Consider the following 15,499-nt stretch of genomic DNA (forward strand, 5'->3'; position numbering starts at 1 on the left):
GAAACTAGATAAATGTTGGGAAAGGGTAGCAAACACAGTGTAGGACATTGTATAGAAACACTGACCTTAGGTCTTGGGGAAAGATGGGTTGAAAAAACAAGAGAAATTACTCTATTGAAAAGGGACAACAACAAAATGTAATATGTGAATCTTGTTTAGATCTTTGTTTGAACAAACCAATTGTAAAAAAGGCATTTTAATATTGATAGGCAAATTTGAATGTATAATGGAATCACAAAGTGCCAAGAAATTAGTGTTAATTTTATCAGAAGTGCAAATATAATGGTAGGTGTATAAGAAAATATTTCTATTTTTGTAGATGCCTTGAAAGTAAGCAAGGGTAAAATGGTATGAACTGTGGAATTTGTTATAGTTTAGCAAATAGGAACAAATGAAGCAAGGACAGACAAAATCTTGCTAATCATGGAATCTGGGTGAGAAGTTAATGGGATTATATATCCCAGACTCTGTACTTTTGTGTATAATATGGCCAATTTTATCATAATATTTTAAAAACCATTTTAATTCAGAAAGTTAGAAAATAGGATTGCAAGTTATATACTGGGCTAGTACTGGTTTTATAAAAGCCAGATTTTACAGTTTTTATATTACATAAAATAGAATTCAACACAACAATGCTAATAATAATAGATATATACACAAATAACAAGCAGTTGACTAAAGAAGCTATAAGCATCATGAATTTGTATGCACTAAACAACACAGGCTTCAAATATACAGAGTAGCTGTAAATATAATATAAGGAGAAATTTAAAAATCTATTATACAAAATAAGGTTATAGTACAATCATTTCTAAAACTTACAATTCCCAGTGGCAAAAACTTATGATGAATATTTGATTGTCATAACAGATTTAATAAGCTGCTAAAAAAGATATGTAAGATATGTGATTCCTATCTCCAACATGTATGCGCTTTTTAAATGCACAGGGCACAGTCATAAAAACCGACCACAATAGAAGTCTCGGTGACACTAGGTGACACTCTAAGAATCTGTATCAGACACAATGTTCTATGAGCACAAAGTAAAAAGATTAGAAATAAATAACAGAAAGACAATAGAAATCCATGTTTTCCAGTACTAACCTTCATTTGTAAATAATCGTGTGTTTATTTACATTTGTAAATAATCTTGTGTTTATTTACCGTGGAAATTTGAAATATTTGAAGTAAAACAAAGGTAAAGAATTACATTAAAACTTGGAAATGTAGCTGAAGAAATGCTTGAGATACTTACAAAACTTAGAATATTTGGAATGCTCATGCAATTGATAGAAAGAGGTAAAACAAATAAACAACTTTAGAAATAAGAAGGAGCATAGCTAGAGATAAATTATATATATGTGTGTATATTATATATTTATATAAACTAAGTACATTTATGTAAACATACATATGTGTATATGTGTATATATACATATACATACATATATACACACACATATATATAAACTAGGTACAAATCAATCATTTTGTTACAACATTTCTAACAACTTTGAGTCAACAGATAAATTTTTAGAAAAACAGGTTGCCAGGAGGGGGGAAAAGGCAGAGAACTGTACTTGAACAACAATAAAAAAAAAAAAAAAAGGAAAAAAAGAACAGGTTGCCAAGGTTGACTCACAGGGAAATAAAGTTGGATTAATTAATCACCATTAAAGAGACTGAATTGGGGTCCACATCCCTTCTCCTTCCACCTTTGTCTAAAGGTACAAACACCAGGGGGTTTTATTTTATCAAACTTTCAAGAATAATCTTTTAATACCAGTTTTTTCCGGAAGAAGAATGTTTAAACTAATTTTAAGCTCATATATACTTGTTAACAACATTGAACAGACTAGACTGTGTACAAAAAAAATATTACTCAGAGATAAAAAAATATTTAAATAAGAAACCAATAAATCAAATCTAGCCATATAAAAGACATTTTCTAACCAAATAGAATTTATCCCCAAAATGCAGGATAGCTTAACTGTGGAAAACTCACTAATGTTATACACCTCAATAACACACTGAGTGTTACTATGGTCTATCTGGAAAGCATCCATCCATGTGCTATAAAAAATAGAGACATTTATTGAAGACGATACAAGAAACAGAGTACATAGGACAATGATGCCTCAGGTCCCCTTCAAAGTAGGCACCTTGGGGCCTCATGCAGTTCTCTCAGCATCTCTACCACCATTTAAAACACTTAAAAATCCTTTCTTGGAATCAGCATCAGCTGCCCCATTGAATTTCCCTGAATCTCATCAATGGTCTGAAATTTCTTCCCTTTCAAAGGTGATTTTAGTTTTGGGAAAAGCCAGAAGTCACAGGGCAAAAAATCTGGGCTGTATCAGGGTTGAGTCACTTGGGTGATTTGATGTTTTGCCAAAAAAATTTGCACAAGACATGATGCGTGAGCCAGCCCGTTGCTGTAATGAAGCTGCCAATCACAAACTGTCCGTAGCTGTGGCTGTTTTTGTTGTATTGCATCTCTCAACCCACAAAGGACATTGAGGTAGTATTCTATATCATTTGGCCTAGAGAGGCATACTCATGATTGACAACACCTTCCCAATCAAAAAGTGCAGTGAATATGGCTTTTATCTTGGTGAGACTTTGCCATATCTTCTTCAGGTGTGGAGAACCAGGCGACTTCCACTGAGCCTTCGTTTCCAGATCATAGCCCCATAAACCCGTAATTCATTGCTGTTCATGACCCTCTTGAGGAAATCTGGTTCATGGACAGTGGTTTGAATCAAGACATTAGCAAATGCAGCACAAAGTTCCTTCTGCTCTGGTAGCAGAAGCCACAAAACAAATTTTGCCACAACACATTTCATGCCAAGATCCTGCATCGAAATCTCAGGCACAGTGTTTTTTGGAATCCCCAGGTCAGCTTCTAGTCCTTACACTATCAATCACTGATCTTTGTTGATTACAGCCCATACATGTTCAGCATTCTCTGGTGTTCTGCTTATCCCAGGCCTTCCAGAACATGGATCACTTTCAACAGGTTCTCAACTATCTTTGAAGCATTTGTGCCACATATTTATTTGCACTGAACTCAGTGTATTGTCCCCAAAAGCCTTCTGATTCATCCAAATACTCTCCATGGAGGAAGGTTCAGGCTTCACACAATATTTGATGCAGATTTGTTGCTCTGCTCACTCAGTCATTTTGAATACAATGACCACACAATACACATGCTCACTCAGTGATGTCTACCACCCCCACTGACTAATACAGTGAAGTTGCCATTGTTTACAATGGCATTGTAAGTGCCTACTATGTGTATTGTAGTCCACTCTCCTTGGCTACAAGGTTACATCAATGGTGCCCAAACCACCATTGTCACTATATTAACATTGGCTGGAATTTTTCAGGACAGACTATATATATATATATATATATATATACACACACACACACACACACAAACACACATGCATATTTATTTTAAAAGACCCCAACAAAATATACGTATACACACACACATATATTTTTAAAGACCCTAACAAGATTTAAAAATATTCATAATTAAAAATTCTCAGCAGTTAGACAATATTTCTTTGACTTGAAGAAAAGAATCTATCAAAAAACTTAAACATATGAGAACACCATAATTAGTGCAGACAATTTAAAAGAATTTCCATTAAAATTCAGAATAAAGATGCCTCTATCATCACTAGTATTAATCAGTATCTCAGAGGTCCTACTCAATGCAATAAGCTAAGAAAAAAAATGGAAGTGTAAGGTTTGGAAAGGAAAAGAGAAAATGCCTTATTTAAAGGTGATGAAATTGTTCAGTTCAGAAATCTAGGATGTATTGATAGTGTATCACGACTCTTAAGAAAGTTCAGCAAGTTTTCTGAATTCAGATCGATATTTTAAAATTAACAAATTTCCAATACTCCAGGGATAACCAGTTAGAAATGTAATAAAATTTTAAAATGACCCTAATCATATGTGTAAGAAAGCTAGTAATATTTTTAGCAATATTGGACAAGATCTTTATGGAGAAAATTATAAAATATATTGAAAGGCATAAACAAGTCCAGACTATGTGAAAGAAGAAAACATGTTCTTCGATGGGAGTAGTCAATGTTTATTTATAAGTTCAAAGCAATTTCAATAAAAGTTACAATAATTTGTGTGTGTGTGTGTGTGTATGTGTACAGAACTCGAGAAGTAATTCTTGCCTTTAAAATGGTTGAGTAAAAGGCCAAGAATAACTTACGTAACTTTGAAGAAAAAATGAGATGCATCTTGATATAAAAAAGTTTTTGCAATTAAGACAATGTGATATTTGGTGAAGTGTTACTGAAATAGCTCAAAGAGTAAAGATACCAGAAGAACATCCATCCAGGCACGGGGACCAAATTGGTAGTGAGGGGGATGTCACTGCACATTGTGGTAGACCGCTCTGCCTTGTTCTAGGAATTGTATCTTGACCCCTTGTGGCTAAGGGTGAGGGACGACCTTTGGAATGCAAGCCACAGGAGGCAAAGCTCGTCTCTGGTAGCAAAGGCTGCCTCAGTTTCTTCTCCCTGCCCCCAAAGCTTGGCTGGAAGTCAATGACGGGCAAGACCCCTCACAGCGGGGGGCAACCTAAGCCAGACTCAATCACTTGGGAGGCCTTCATGGAAGGACTGGGGGGGGGTGGCTGCAACAAAGAACAATGGACTCTGGCCCCCAGGCTTTGACATAGGCTGAGTCCCCATGTCTTCTGGGAGAAGTGCTTCCTGGCTCTAATCCCCTTAAAGCCTGAATACCTGTTGGGGAGAGGTGCAGCTCCTTGCCTTGCTAGAGAATGTCCTAGGGAAAAATCTGGCATCACAAAGACTTCCTGATAAACCTGTGAAATATGCTCTGCTAAGAGTGTTTTTATTCATATGTTAAGGGTTTGAGCAGGAAACCCTAAAACTCTGTTCCTGACAGACTCTACTCATATTAAGCCCTCAGATTTCTTTGAAATGTTATCTACTGTTTGATCCTTGCTGTCCTGTATTCCTGTGTATTAGAACTCAATAAAAGGTCCTGGAGGAAGGGCTTGAGGCCTTTTCCCCTGAGAAACTGGCCACTGCTCAAGGCCTTTTTCCTCTGGGAAAATGGCCACTTCTCCTCCCTAAGCAGGTCACATCACGTCTCAGTCATGATTACTCTCATCCATGGTGGCTGGGGGGACTTTCGAGGAAAGTCACCCCCACAGCACATCATTGGCAAAAAAAATGAAATAAAATTCAGATTCATAAATATGAAAAATAAAACTTTTGGAGTAAAAAAAATTACTATTGTGAGTACAATGTTAAGAATATTTTAACCAGAACTTAAAATGCAGACATCAGAAGGAAACTATTGATACACTTGACTAGATTAAAACTTTAAAATATGTATAGAATATGTATAACAAGAGATACCATGTGAAATTTAAAACCAACACTGGGCTAAGAGAAGATACTATATGTCTGAAAAGAAAACATTCCTGGAACGTGTAAAGGACTCCAACAGCAATAAAAGACAAATGAAAATCAGTGAAGAATATGAATTCTATGGATACATTTCAAAAACTTGGTTTTGAATGAAAAGAACAAGGTATAAAATTATACCTTATAATGTCAATTATATAAAATTAAATAAATCTCCCCCAAAGTGTATCTTGTTTGTATAATTCATACATGAATTGAAAGCATAAACACATGGACTTAATAGCCACTCACCTACTTCAAAAGAGTGAGTGGTGTTTTGGAGGAAAGAAGACAGGGGAATAAATCCAGGTAGAGTCACATGGCATAATTCAACCAAATTCAGAAATTTTAATCATGAAAAGATAAAAGATTTGAGGCCAAAAAAAGTCAAAACAAAACTGGCAGTACTTCTGAATTAACAGCATGTTGATATATGGCTATATTTGAGAAGTAACAATCCAAAGGCAGCTTTCAAATTTTTGATTCTGAAATTAGATCTCAAGCCACATTTCAAAAATAGCCAGGCTGCCCATGACCATTAGGCCATTGGTTGCTTTCTTTTTCTTTGGCTCAGATCTATACCTCTGTGAACCATGTCTGAACTTCTCCCTGTTAGGGCTAGCCCAGACTTAGAGTTCTCGTGGGACCAAAACAAAAGGCCAAAGTGCCTATTATTGGGAGTCATGAGTTTGTGAAGCCAGATAATCTATATCAATAATATTAAAAGACCACTATGTGAACAGCATTATAGCATTGGGCAGTGGACAGCCTGTGTATCAGAGCATGTCTGTGAGAGTGGTATAGGGTCAAGGTTGGAAGAGAATGTCCAAACCTAATACACACCAAACAAGGAAAGCCTGGGATGGGTATAGAGGGCCATGGAATTTCTCCAGGAGTAGGAAGAAGCAGGCCTTGTAATAGGCACTGAGGCTTAGGGTAGTCCTGAATATTTCTTCCATTAGGGATTGCTTCTCTTCTCTGGGAACATGCATATGAGGAAGTACCCATTCTGAGGGAGCTTATTCTATACATTTTTGTCTAGACTTCTGTGTGCAGTTTTTGAATGTGTCCTTCCTGGGGTAATCCAAGACCTATTATTCAAAATCACTACTCTAATTTCTAGTTGAAGGACTTCCTTTTTTCTTTCTCCAACATAAGCTACATTACAACACAGTTGTGATCACTGTTCTCATAACCAGGCTGTATTTTATTCCACTGTATTCTTGCCACTTCTCTTTATTTCTGAATTTGACCCCAAACAGCTCAGCATGTAGTCAATGTCGATATGATCCCATGGCCCTGTAGACATCAGTCCCTAATGATTCTCCCACAACTTTGCTGATTGTGTAGCTGAAGTACAAGTTACCCCAACAATCAGGAGAAACTTAGCTATCATGGTTCACTTACAAGACAGCAAGAACCAAACACGTCTCCTGGCTCTGTGATTCTCTTTGCATTGAACGTGACCAACATGGCTTGAGGCATCAAATTTCAAACTGAAGTGCTCAGGGAAATCAAAGGGGAGCCCAAACCAGAAGTGAACAGATTTTTGAAAATATTAACTTTACATCTAATTTCGAATATGGTAATGATCTGTACACAGGAAGTTTAACAACGTAAACTATGTACTTAACGTGTGTTTATAAGTCTACAGATAAGTGCATGTGTATCAGATACCCACATGTAAATGTACATATGTCATGTAACTGTCAGTTTACTATTATTCTAGAACTCCTTTTAAATAGTAACCACAAGCCAGTTTATTTCAGGCAATCAGGACTGTTGCAGTGTCCTGTCATGGCTTATTCTACCTTGTGTTATTTATGTGACTAGAATGTGTCAAACAAATGGTCCAGGGGAGCAAGGGGTATGTACCTGAGAGCAGGCTGTGTAGGGCAAGTTCTGTTAGTAGCTAGTGGCTATATTATGGGCCAATCAAGTCATTTATGGAAGCCATGTGGTGATGCCCAGGTTAAGCAAAAAGCCAAAGATAGACCAGGCATCAGAGGTTGCATAAGAAGAAGTTGAAGAGTAGCTGTTCCCTCAACAGTTGATGAAACCTTGGTTTCATGGCATTTTTCTCAACTGAGCCTCCTCATCACAGCTGGATTCACTACATGAATTCACTTTTGTCCCGGGCCAGTTGTAGCTGACAGCTAGTGAATATGTCTTAGCCTAAGTCAGCTTGAGTCTAAGTCTGCAGAATGAGCTCTGTGCCTGATTTATTTTCTTCTTGGCCCAACAACTCCTACTATGATTCTCAGCATACAGTGAGCAGTCAATAAATGTTAAAGAAAACATGTACACTTGCTATTCAGAGAATCTTCTTGGGCCAGTAGGATAAAGTGTCACAGTTCTAACAGCCAGAGAGGCATCCTTTTATTTCATTTCATTTACTGATACTACCACCTGACATGTGCACTGAGTTATATTGTGCGATTTTTCAATGTTTATGTGATTCTCACTGAGCTGTGTGTTTCAGATCTGCTGGGGTGCTGGCAAGCTATAATCCCTGGATGTTCCATTAGACCACTGCCAACCTGAGCTCATTAATGTGAATGTCCTGTTAGCCATGAGCTTAATGGCAGCCTCTTAGATTTCTGCCAGTCTTTGTCTGACCACTTATTTATATCTCTTCTATTGGTCTATGGAAGGAAATAAAGAAGACATGCAAAGAAGAAAGATAGAAGCAGGCATAGGACAGACTACCTTTTGGTTTCCAGTTTCTAAACTCTGTAGTCTTAGGAACCAAGTTGATAAGCCTGTGCTTTTTTGAACCCAATGAAATCTACATAACCCAACTATGAAAACCTATATGAGACGTTTTGATAACCAAAACTAAAAATATTTCTGGGATTGTGGTGAAAGGGGTGGGGAGTACTATGTGACGATCTGACCTAGAGTATGTCTGGAGCCACTATCCTCGTGGCCCAGGAGAATATTCTGGTATTAGTACCCCTTGGCTTCCTTCTCTTTCCTTTTGAGGTAGGATTGTGAAAAATGCCACTTCATCAAGAATGATTCTGGGCAAGGAAAGAATGAAATTAGAACATTCTTAGAAGAGAGAGATGTATTACAGGATCTCACTCATTCATTTATTTATGAATGAATGAAATATGTAGTGAGGATCTATTATGTGCCAGGGGCTGGTCTAGATGTGAGGAATACATTAGTGAATAAAGACATATAGAAATTATTGCTGTCATGGAACTAAGGATATCCATGTCATCATCAGAAAGCAGGGTTAAGGATAGAGCTCTGAAACTGGGGACTCAAATCCTACCTTGCCTGTCTTTGTTTTTGCCTCTTTTCACTGGTGCCCCTTTATTTTTTGAGACTCAATTCTTCCAAGTGTTGGAGAACGAGGCCACCAATTTCACCTTTGCCTCCTCCCATCACATACCATTGTCATTAGAGAAAATCCACCCTCTTTTCTTTCTCCTTAGTGTGAAAAATGTTGTCACTGGCCTGGCTTCGGTCACATGATTAAGACACATGCATAATTCCTGACCTGTCAACTGTGGCCAGCCAGGATGATGGCTTCTATAATTGGCTGTCCTCACATCAGTGTTGGTATTGGGGGAGGAACAGTCCTTCCAAAGGAGAGAGATGCTGTTCTCTGAAGGGGGTAGTGTTGTGCAGATAAAATAATAGCAGTCTATTATTACATTTCTTATGATATTTACTATATCCTTTTCATTAAGATTATTCTGGAGGTGATTCCTATTTCCAGATATATTCCTAAGATCCTTGAGGACAGAGGTTGTTTTACTTACTTGTGTTTTCCTTAGCTCAGTTAGCATAAAACTTACTCATACTAGGTGCTTTAGTAAATGATTTACAAATTAATAAATTGCCTTAGGTTGTTGAAACTTCTCCACCCTCTTAAGACTTATCAAGAATCATAATGGAAGCTAATATTTATCAAATACTTTTCCTGTGTCAGATGGTATACTAAGTACTTTACCATTATTCTATTACTTAATATGTACATAACCCATGCTGTAGATAAATTTATTATTTCCACATTTTGGTGGAGAAACAGAGGCTTTGCAAAATTAAGATTTTTTAAGTTATGCTGTTACACTCTTCCATGTTAGACTACCTAGAACTATCTCATTTTTTTTTTGCCAGCTACATACTATTCTTTAGGTATTTCATTATACATTTTGCCAGTCCCATGGATGGCCACTTAAATTGTTTTAACTTGGAACTGAGAATGGGATTCAAACCCAGGAATCTCCCACTTTTAAGAATCTGCTCCAAACCAACATGCTGTAGTCTTCTTGTTCTTTGGGGGAAAGTTGTAATTTTATTTCTTTTATTCTGGCAGCTTGTTTCATGCCACTCTTTATCTTTTACTATTTTAGCACAGGGCTTAAAAAGTTTACATTTCTCTAGTTTATTTGTACTCTGGAACAAAACCTTTGAGGCGTGCCCAAGGAGGCATGTAAAAAGATGCTCATTGAAGAGTTTTTATAAAAGCAAATAATTAAAAACCTATCTATCAAGAAAGAATGGCAAAACACAAAGTAAAAATTCAGATGAATACTATGCAGCATATTGAAATGATTGAGGCAGGTTTGTTTGTACTAGCATGGAAAGTTCTGGGTCAGTGAACAACTACAGAAAAAAATTCAGAAAGGTATGTACGATAGGATTGTATTTACGGAACACCAACATCACACAATACATGTATTCCAGTGTTTCTACTCTAGATACAAACGACTGGAAAACCCACAGCAATTGGTAGGGGGTAGAAGGAGCCACAATTGGGACTAGGGGTCAAAAAGAACTTCAGGCATTTTTACAGTGTTTTAATTTTTTGACAAAGATAATTCATTCAAACATTACTGTTAGTTACTTAAAATATGGAGGAGAAGTTACAAGCTTTGTCAGTTTCATTAATGATCAAATTTGTTACTGGGTTTAGAAAGGCGACAGTAGGATCTACATTAGGAAGAATTATGTAAGATGGATATTGCTTAACCCAGAGCTCCCCTTCCAAATAAGGCTAACACTTGGAAAGCTCTCCCAATCTTGCATTCTTACGATGAAATAGCCCATCAAAGGAGGTAAAAGAAAAGGCAGTTTTTTTTCTCCAAACAATATATGTCATTTGTAAGCTCATGTTTCTCTCCTTGGAGACTTTGTGTTATTCTCTTAGCCACTATCTTACTTTGAGACAAATTTACACAGCCCTGGCTGGTGTGGCTGACTTGGTTGGAGCATTGTCCCGTAATACAAAAGTCTGTGGGTTTGATTCCTGGTCAGGACACATATCTAGGTCGCAGGGTGGGTGTGAGAGGCACTGACAGATGTATCTCTCCTTCTCTCTCTCTATCTCCCTTCCCCTCTCTCTAGAATCAATACACACATCCTTGAGTAAGGATAAAAAAAAAGAATAAGTAGCATAGATGGTAGGTAGAAAATAGGGGGGAGGGCAAGAATAGTATGGGAAGTATAGAACCTAAAGAACTTGAGACACACAGACATAAACTAAAGGGGAGGAATGGTGGGGGAGGGGTGTGCAGGGTGGAGGGGAATGAAGGGGGAATAGGACAACTGTAATGGCATAATCAATAAAATATATTTAAAAAGGCTTTTAGACAGACTTGTGCTAGAGAGTTTTTATTTTTATTTTTAATAAAAAAGAAAATATGTTATTTTAAGAATATTTTCATTGTACTTTAATTTACTCTATCCACTGGCGTCTCTCTTTGACTGGGATCTGCAATCATCTCTGTACTTCTGGGAATTTTTATCTAATATTTTCATCTGTTCCAATTTACATTTCCCAACACTTACATCTCTAATTGATTTTTGGTATGATGTTTACACCTCTCTGATTTTTGCATTAGTTTTTCCTAGTGTGCCTGTGAGGAATATGGGCAAAAATTCCTCACAAAGAATTGAATAAAAAACATGCAAACACATTTATTGACTTACTACAGCCTTTTTAAAAAAAAAAACTTTCAACTCAATTGCCAAACAATCCCACCTGGCATTTTAAAACCATGTGATGATTCAAAGCTCCTTTGAAAGAAGCTGGAATCATTAAAATGAGCATAAAAATCTCTTGGTATTTTCCACAGCAGTTTTCTTAACTGTATTGCACAATTCCCATCCTCGACTCTCCATGCAAAACCAAACTTCACCTTTGTTTGGGAAGAAGGAGGATGCTGAGAGACCTCGCAGCCTAGGCACCCGTGTCCTGCTGTGGGTTTTTGCAAGTGTTTCGTGTTTCCTATTTACAGCACTATTCTTCATTTCATGTTGGCTCCACTGTGTGAAAACGGAAGCAGGCAAACACCCCAGGATTCTAATAAGTTTCTCAGTTTTGCCAGTGGTGTGACTTTTCTTACTGTGGAACATGCTAGCAAAAGGAAACTAAGTAACAGACACATTTCCACCAACAAAATTTGCAAAACTGTGCAATGTAAACTTGGCTCCAGAAGCCTTCTTTTAGCCCTCTTGAGAAACTCATCTCCTGCTTTTTTGTTTTGGAGAAGGCAAATTTATTTCTTTGTTGCTTAGTCTCTCTTACTTTCCAACAAGGCTGTTGGGTTTCAATTAGAGAAAATATTTTAATAGCACAAGTCATGTAAGACTGACTTAATGTGTGTGCATGTTGTGAAAAGATGGGCTTTCACTGCAACTGAGCAAACCTGGGCCCATCCACATGTCACCTTGATACACAACCCAACATGTTGAAGGAAACAGGTTTTTATTTACAGGGTTCCAGTCTTGGTGGCAAGGAGCTGGGACCACTCCTGCTTGGAGCCCTCATCTCCCAAAAGGCCCAGCATTTCCCTTGCTCCCCACCAGGCTATAAGCTAAAAACATGCTCAAAAGTTCCCCATCTCCTTATCTGTTCTTACGCTGGCTGTGCAAACAGTTCTCTGCCCCCTCTGGAATGTGCACTTGTAGGTGTCAGAGTCACCATCCTCTTGCAGCAGCTTTCTCCTTCAGGATCTGGGGTGCACTGGACTCAGTCTCCATGTAGTATAGTAGTTCAGGAAACACATATCCTGTTACACTGGATCCTGGTGGAGTCCAGGGAGGCACATGTACCCAGAGAGTGGCTTCTCTGTACGTCCTTCAGAGAATCAGAAGTCTACATTCCTGGTCACAGTTCAGATCCAAAGCCCCTCCCACAAACCTGTGCTTGGCTAGGCAGGTTCCTGCAGGGCTCCATCAGCTCTCTCCTCACACTCTTCCCTCAGCCCACGTGGCTCCCTTCCTCACTACCCAGGCGGCATGGCAGAATCCTGGCTCCCAGCCAGCGTGGTTTCTACCTTAGATACCAGACCTCACAGCAGACTGCTTCACTACAAACTGCATAGCTGTTTGCTGCTTCCTCTCTCGGACCTCATGGCTGAATCCCTCTACTTCAGAGTTAGAGTTCCTTCCTCATGGCCGTCTCTCCTCTCTTCAGCCCAAATGGCTGCTACCTCCTCTTTCTCAGCCCACGCTTATTTTTAAATACTGACCCCGAATTTCCTACCTGTCCTCCTGTCTGGCCCCTTCTACAATGTGCTACTTTTGCCAGTTACCTGGCATCTTTACCTTCGTTCAGCTGCAATCCTTAGTCAGGACAAGAGTTCTCAGAGATGCAGGGGTATCTGGCTCCTGCTTCTCGCACATGTGCTCTATAAACTCCTCAACCCTGCTAAGCTGTGAGTCTCTGAATGCTCCCAAAGTCATGTACTCCTTTTGCCTGGGGCTGACAGCATAGCTATCAACTTACCATTGTAATGCAAAGTACATTAATAACCATATTAGTACTTAATAACCTTATTATCCACTCTCCCTCCCCACAATCAAGGTTTGTGGGGATATTTTCAGGGACCCCTGTTCTGTACCCTATTACATTGCCACAAAGATTATAATCTGAGAAACTGAAGATAAGTGCCATTCACAGAAGGACTTTGACCACTTTTTTCTTCTTAGAATTTACATGGTTTATGGGATTAAGCAGAAGAATGAACAAAATGAATGCGGAACAAAACATTTCAAAAGGATATACAGGGTGGCCAACAGCACGTTTATAATTGTGAGTGTGCAAAAATCAGTCTATTCTGGTACTATTATTTGTTAATAATTGCATTATTTATTTGTATTATAACAGTAAACTTTATAACTCACCTTATATAAACTTTTGCTCACCTTGTATATATTCTTGGAAAGATTTGCTCCCAAATACGTCTCATATAACTGTTACTTTTATAAAAGAGGCAGAGTAAATGATTACTGAATTAATTGAAGTTCAAAAGAATGTTATTACATTTAGTCAATGAAAAGAGAAGCAAATATGTCATAATAGAGCCAGATGTGGTTTGGTTTTTAGACAGAGTATAAAAATGTATCAATAAGAATATTACCATTTTTAAAAACAATGAACTCTCTCACATAAAACAACCTCAGCTGGTTCTTGGATGAAAATGAGAGAAATATCTTTAAGAAGATCTGCAAAATATCAAGTTTTGTGAGAAGTTTTCTCTGTCTCTTGACAATTACACCATCTTGTGAGTACTTTTGGCATTTTGTACTTTTCCTCTGAATACCTGTATTAGTCATCTCAGGCCCCTTTAACAAAATACCGTAGACAGGATGGTCTAAATAACACATTTAGTTGTCATAGTTCTGAGGTCTAAGGTCAAAGTGCTAGTTGATTCAGTTCCTGGTAAGGACTTTCTTCTTGGCTTGCAATAGGCTATCATGTTGTTGTGTATGGCCTTTTGTGCTTATGTTGGAACTGTTTTCGTCTGAGACATTGTTTGTCCTTGAGCATTATCCATCTGTCTGTCTGTCTATCTGTCCACCTACCTACCTGCCTGTCTACCTATCCATTACAGGACCTTTCCTTTCCTAGGTGTAATCGATCACTTTCTTGTCTCAAATGTGCAAGATTGACTGTCCTCTGTACTTTGGAATTTTACTGCCATTGGTGGGAAAATAGGAGATAGCTTCCTCAATCCTTATCTCTAGAGAGATGATGTGGGTAACTAGCTCAGCCAATCAGATCACCTACTATGGGACGGGTGAGGGAGTATCTCAAAATCAAAGAAATTTTGTAGGGAGCACTGAAATTAAGGGAACCAAAGGAGGTCCTGCCATTCAGTGATTCAGGGCCTCACAGAACCAGCTGGATCCAGCTCTGTCCCATGCGTCTTCTGACATGCAGAACTAAAGCATTTCTTAGCCAGTCACTGCGTTTTCCCGGATGAGGTTTTGGGTGACAGATGCTCCCTGAATTAAACAGTGTTAAACAATAACATGCCTATTTACTCTTTCATCTTTTCAATGAAGCAGGAAGAACAATTACTTATTTTTTCAAGCAAAACCACTAATCCTGCGTATTGTCATCTGGGATACCTATTGGGTGATTTGGGTGTAATTTCGCTTCCCTGATGATGTTGGAATCATAAAGTGGAACCGAGTCTAGATTTATGTGTTTGAGAAGGTGGTACACATACTCTGTCATCTGCCCTGATCTTCTATCTCTGCGCCCAAGAAAGCTTTTCTGCTCACTGCAGCATCTTCGTACTCTCACTACTTGCTTCTCAGGTCCCCAGGGAGAGGTGAGGGATGCCGATGCAAATGTGGTTTCTCTGGGCAGTTCCCCGTGCCACCAGAAAGGCAACAGATAGGATACTGACACATCATCTAGAACACACTGCCTTGTCTGTATCTGCCCACATCAGGGCCAAGTAGGTGGGTAAAGACCTTTTTTTCTTTTCCTTATTTGCAATAATGTGAACTTGCTCTGTGGCAAAGAGGAAGGCAAAAAAGATCTACGAATAGATGAAAATTTTTTTTACTTGACATTGTAGAAAGCTACTGCAGAAATGATCACTTTGGGGAGAAACGTATTTTAAATTAATGAGTCTTTGAGAAGGGGACAGTATTTTATACTGATATTTCATATTGAGGATTATTTTCACTTTCTTGAAGATTTTTCCTCCTACATTTTTCGTGACACTATCATCTCGGTTCTCTGCCTGTTTCCCTGTCTGCTTCTC

This window comes from Artibeus jamaicensis, unplaced genomic scaffold (genome assembly GCF_021234435.1).
Source record: "Artibeus jamaicensis isolate MK-2021 breed Jamaican fruit bat unplaced genomic scaffold, CSHL_Jam_final contig_519, whole genome shotgun sequence".
NCBI lineage: Eukaryota > Metazoa > Chordata > Mammalia > Chiroptera > Phyllostomidae > Artibeus > Artibeus jamaicensis.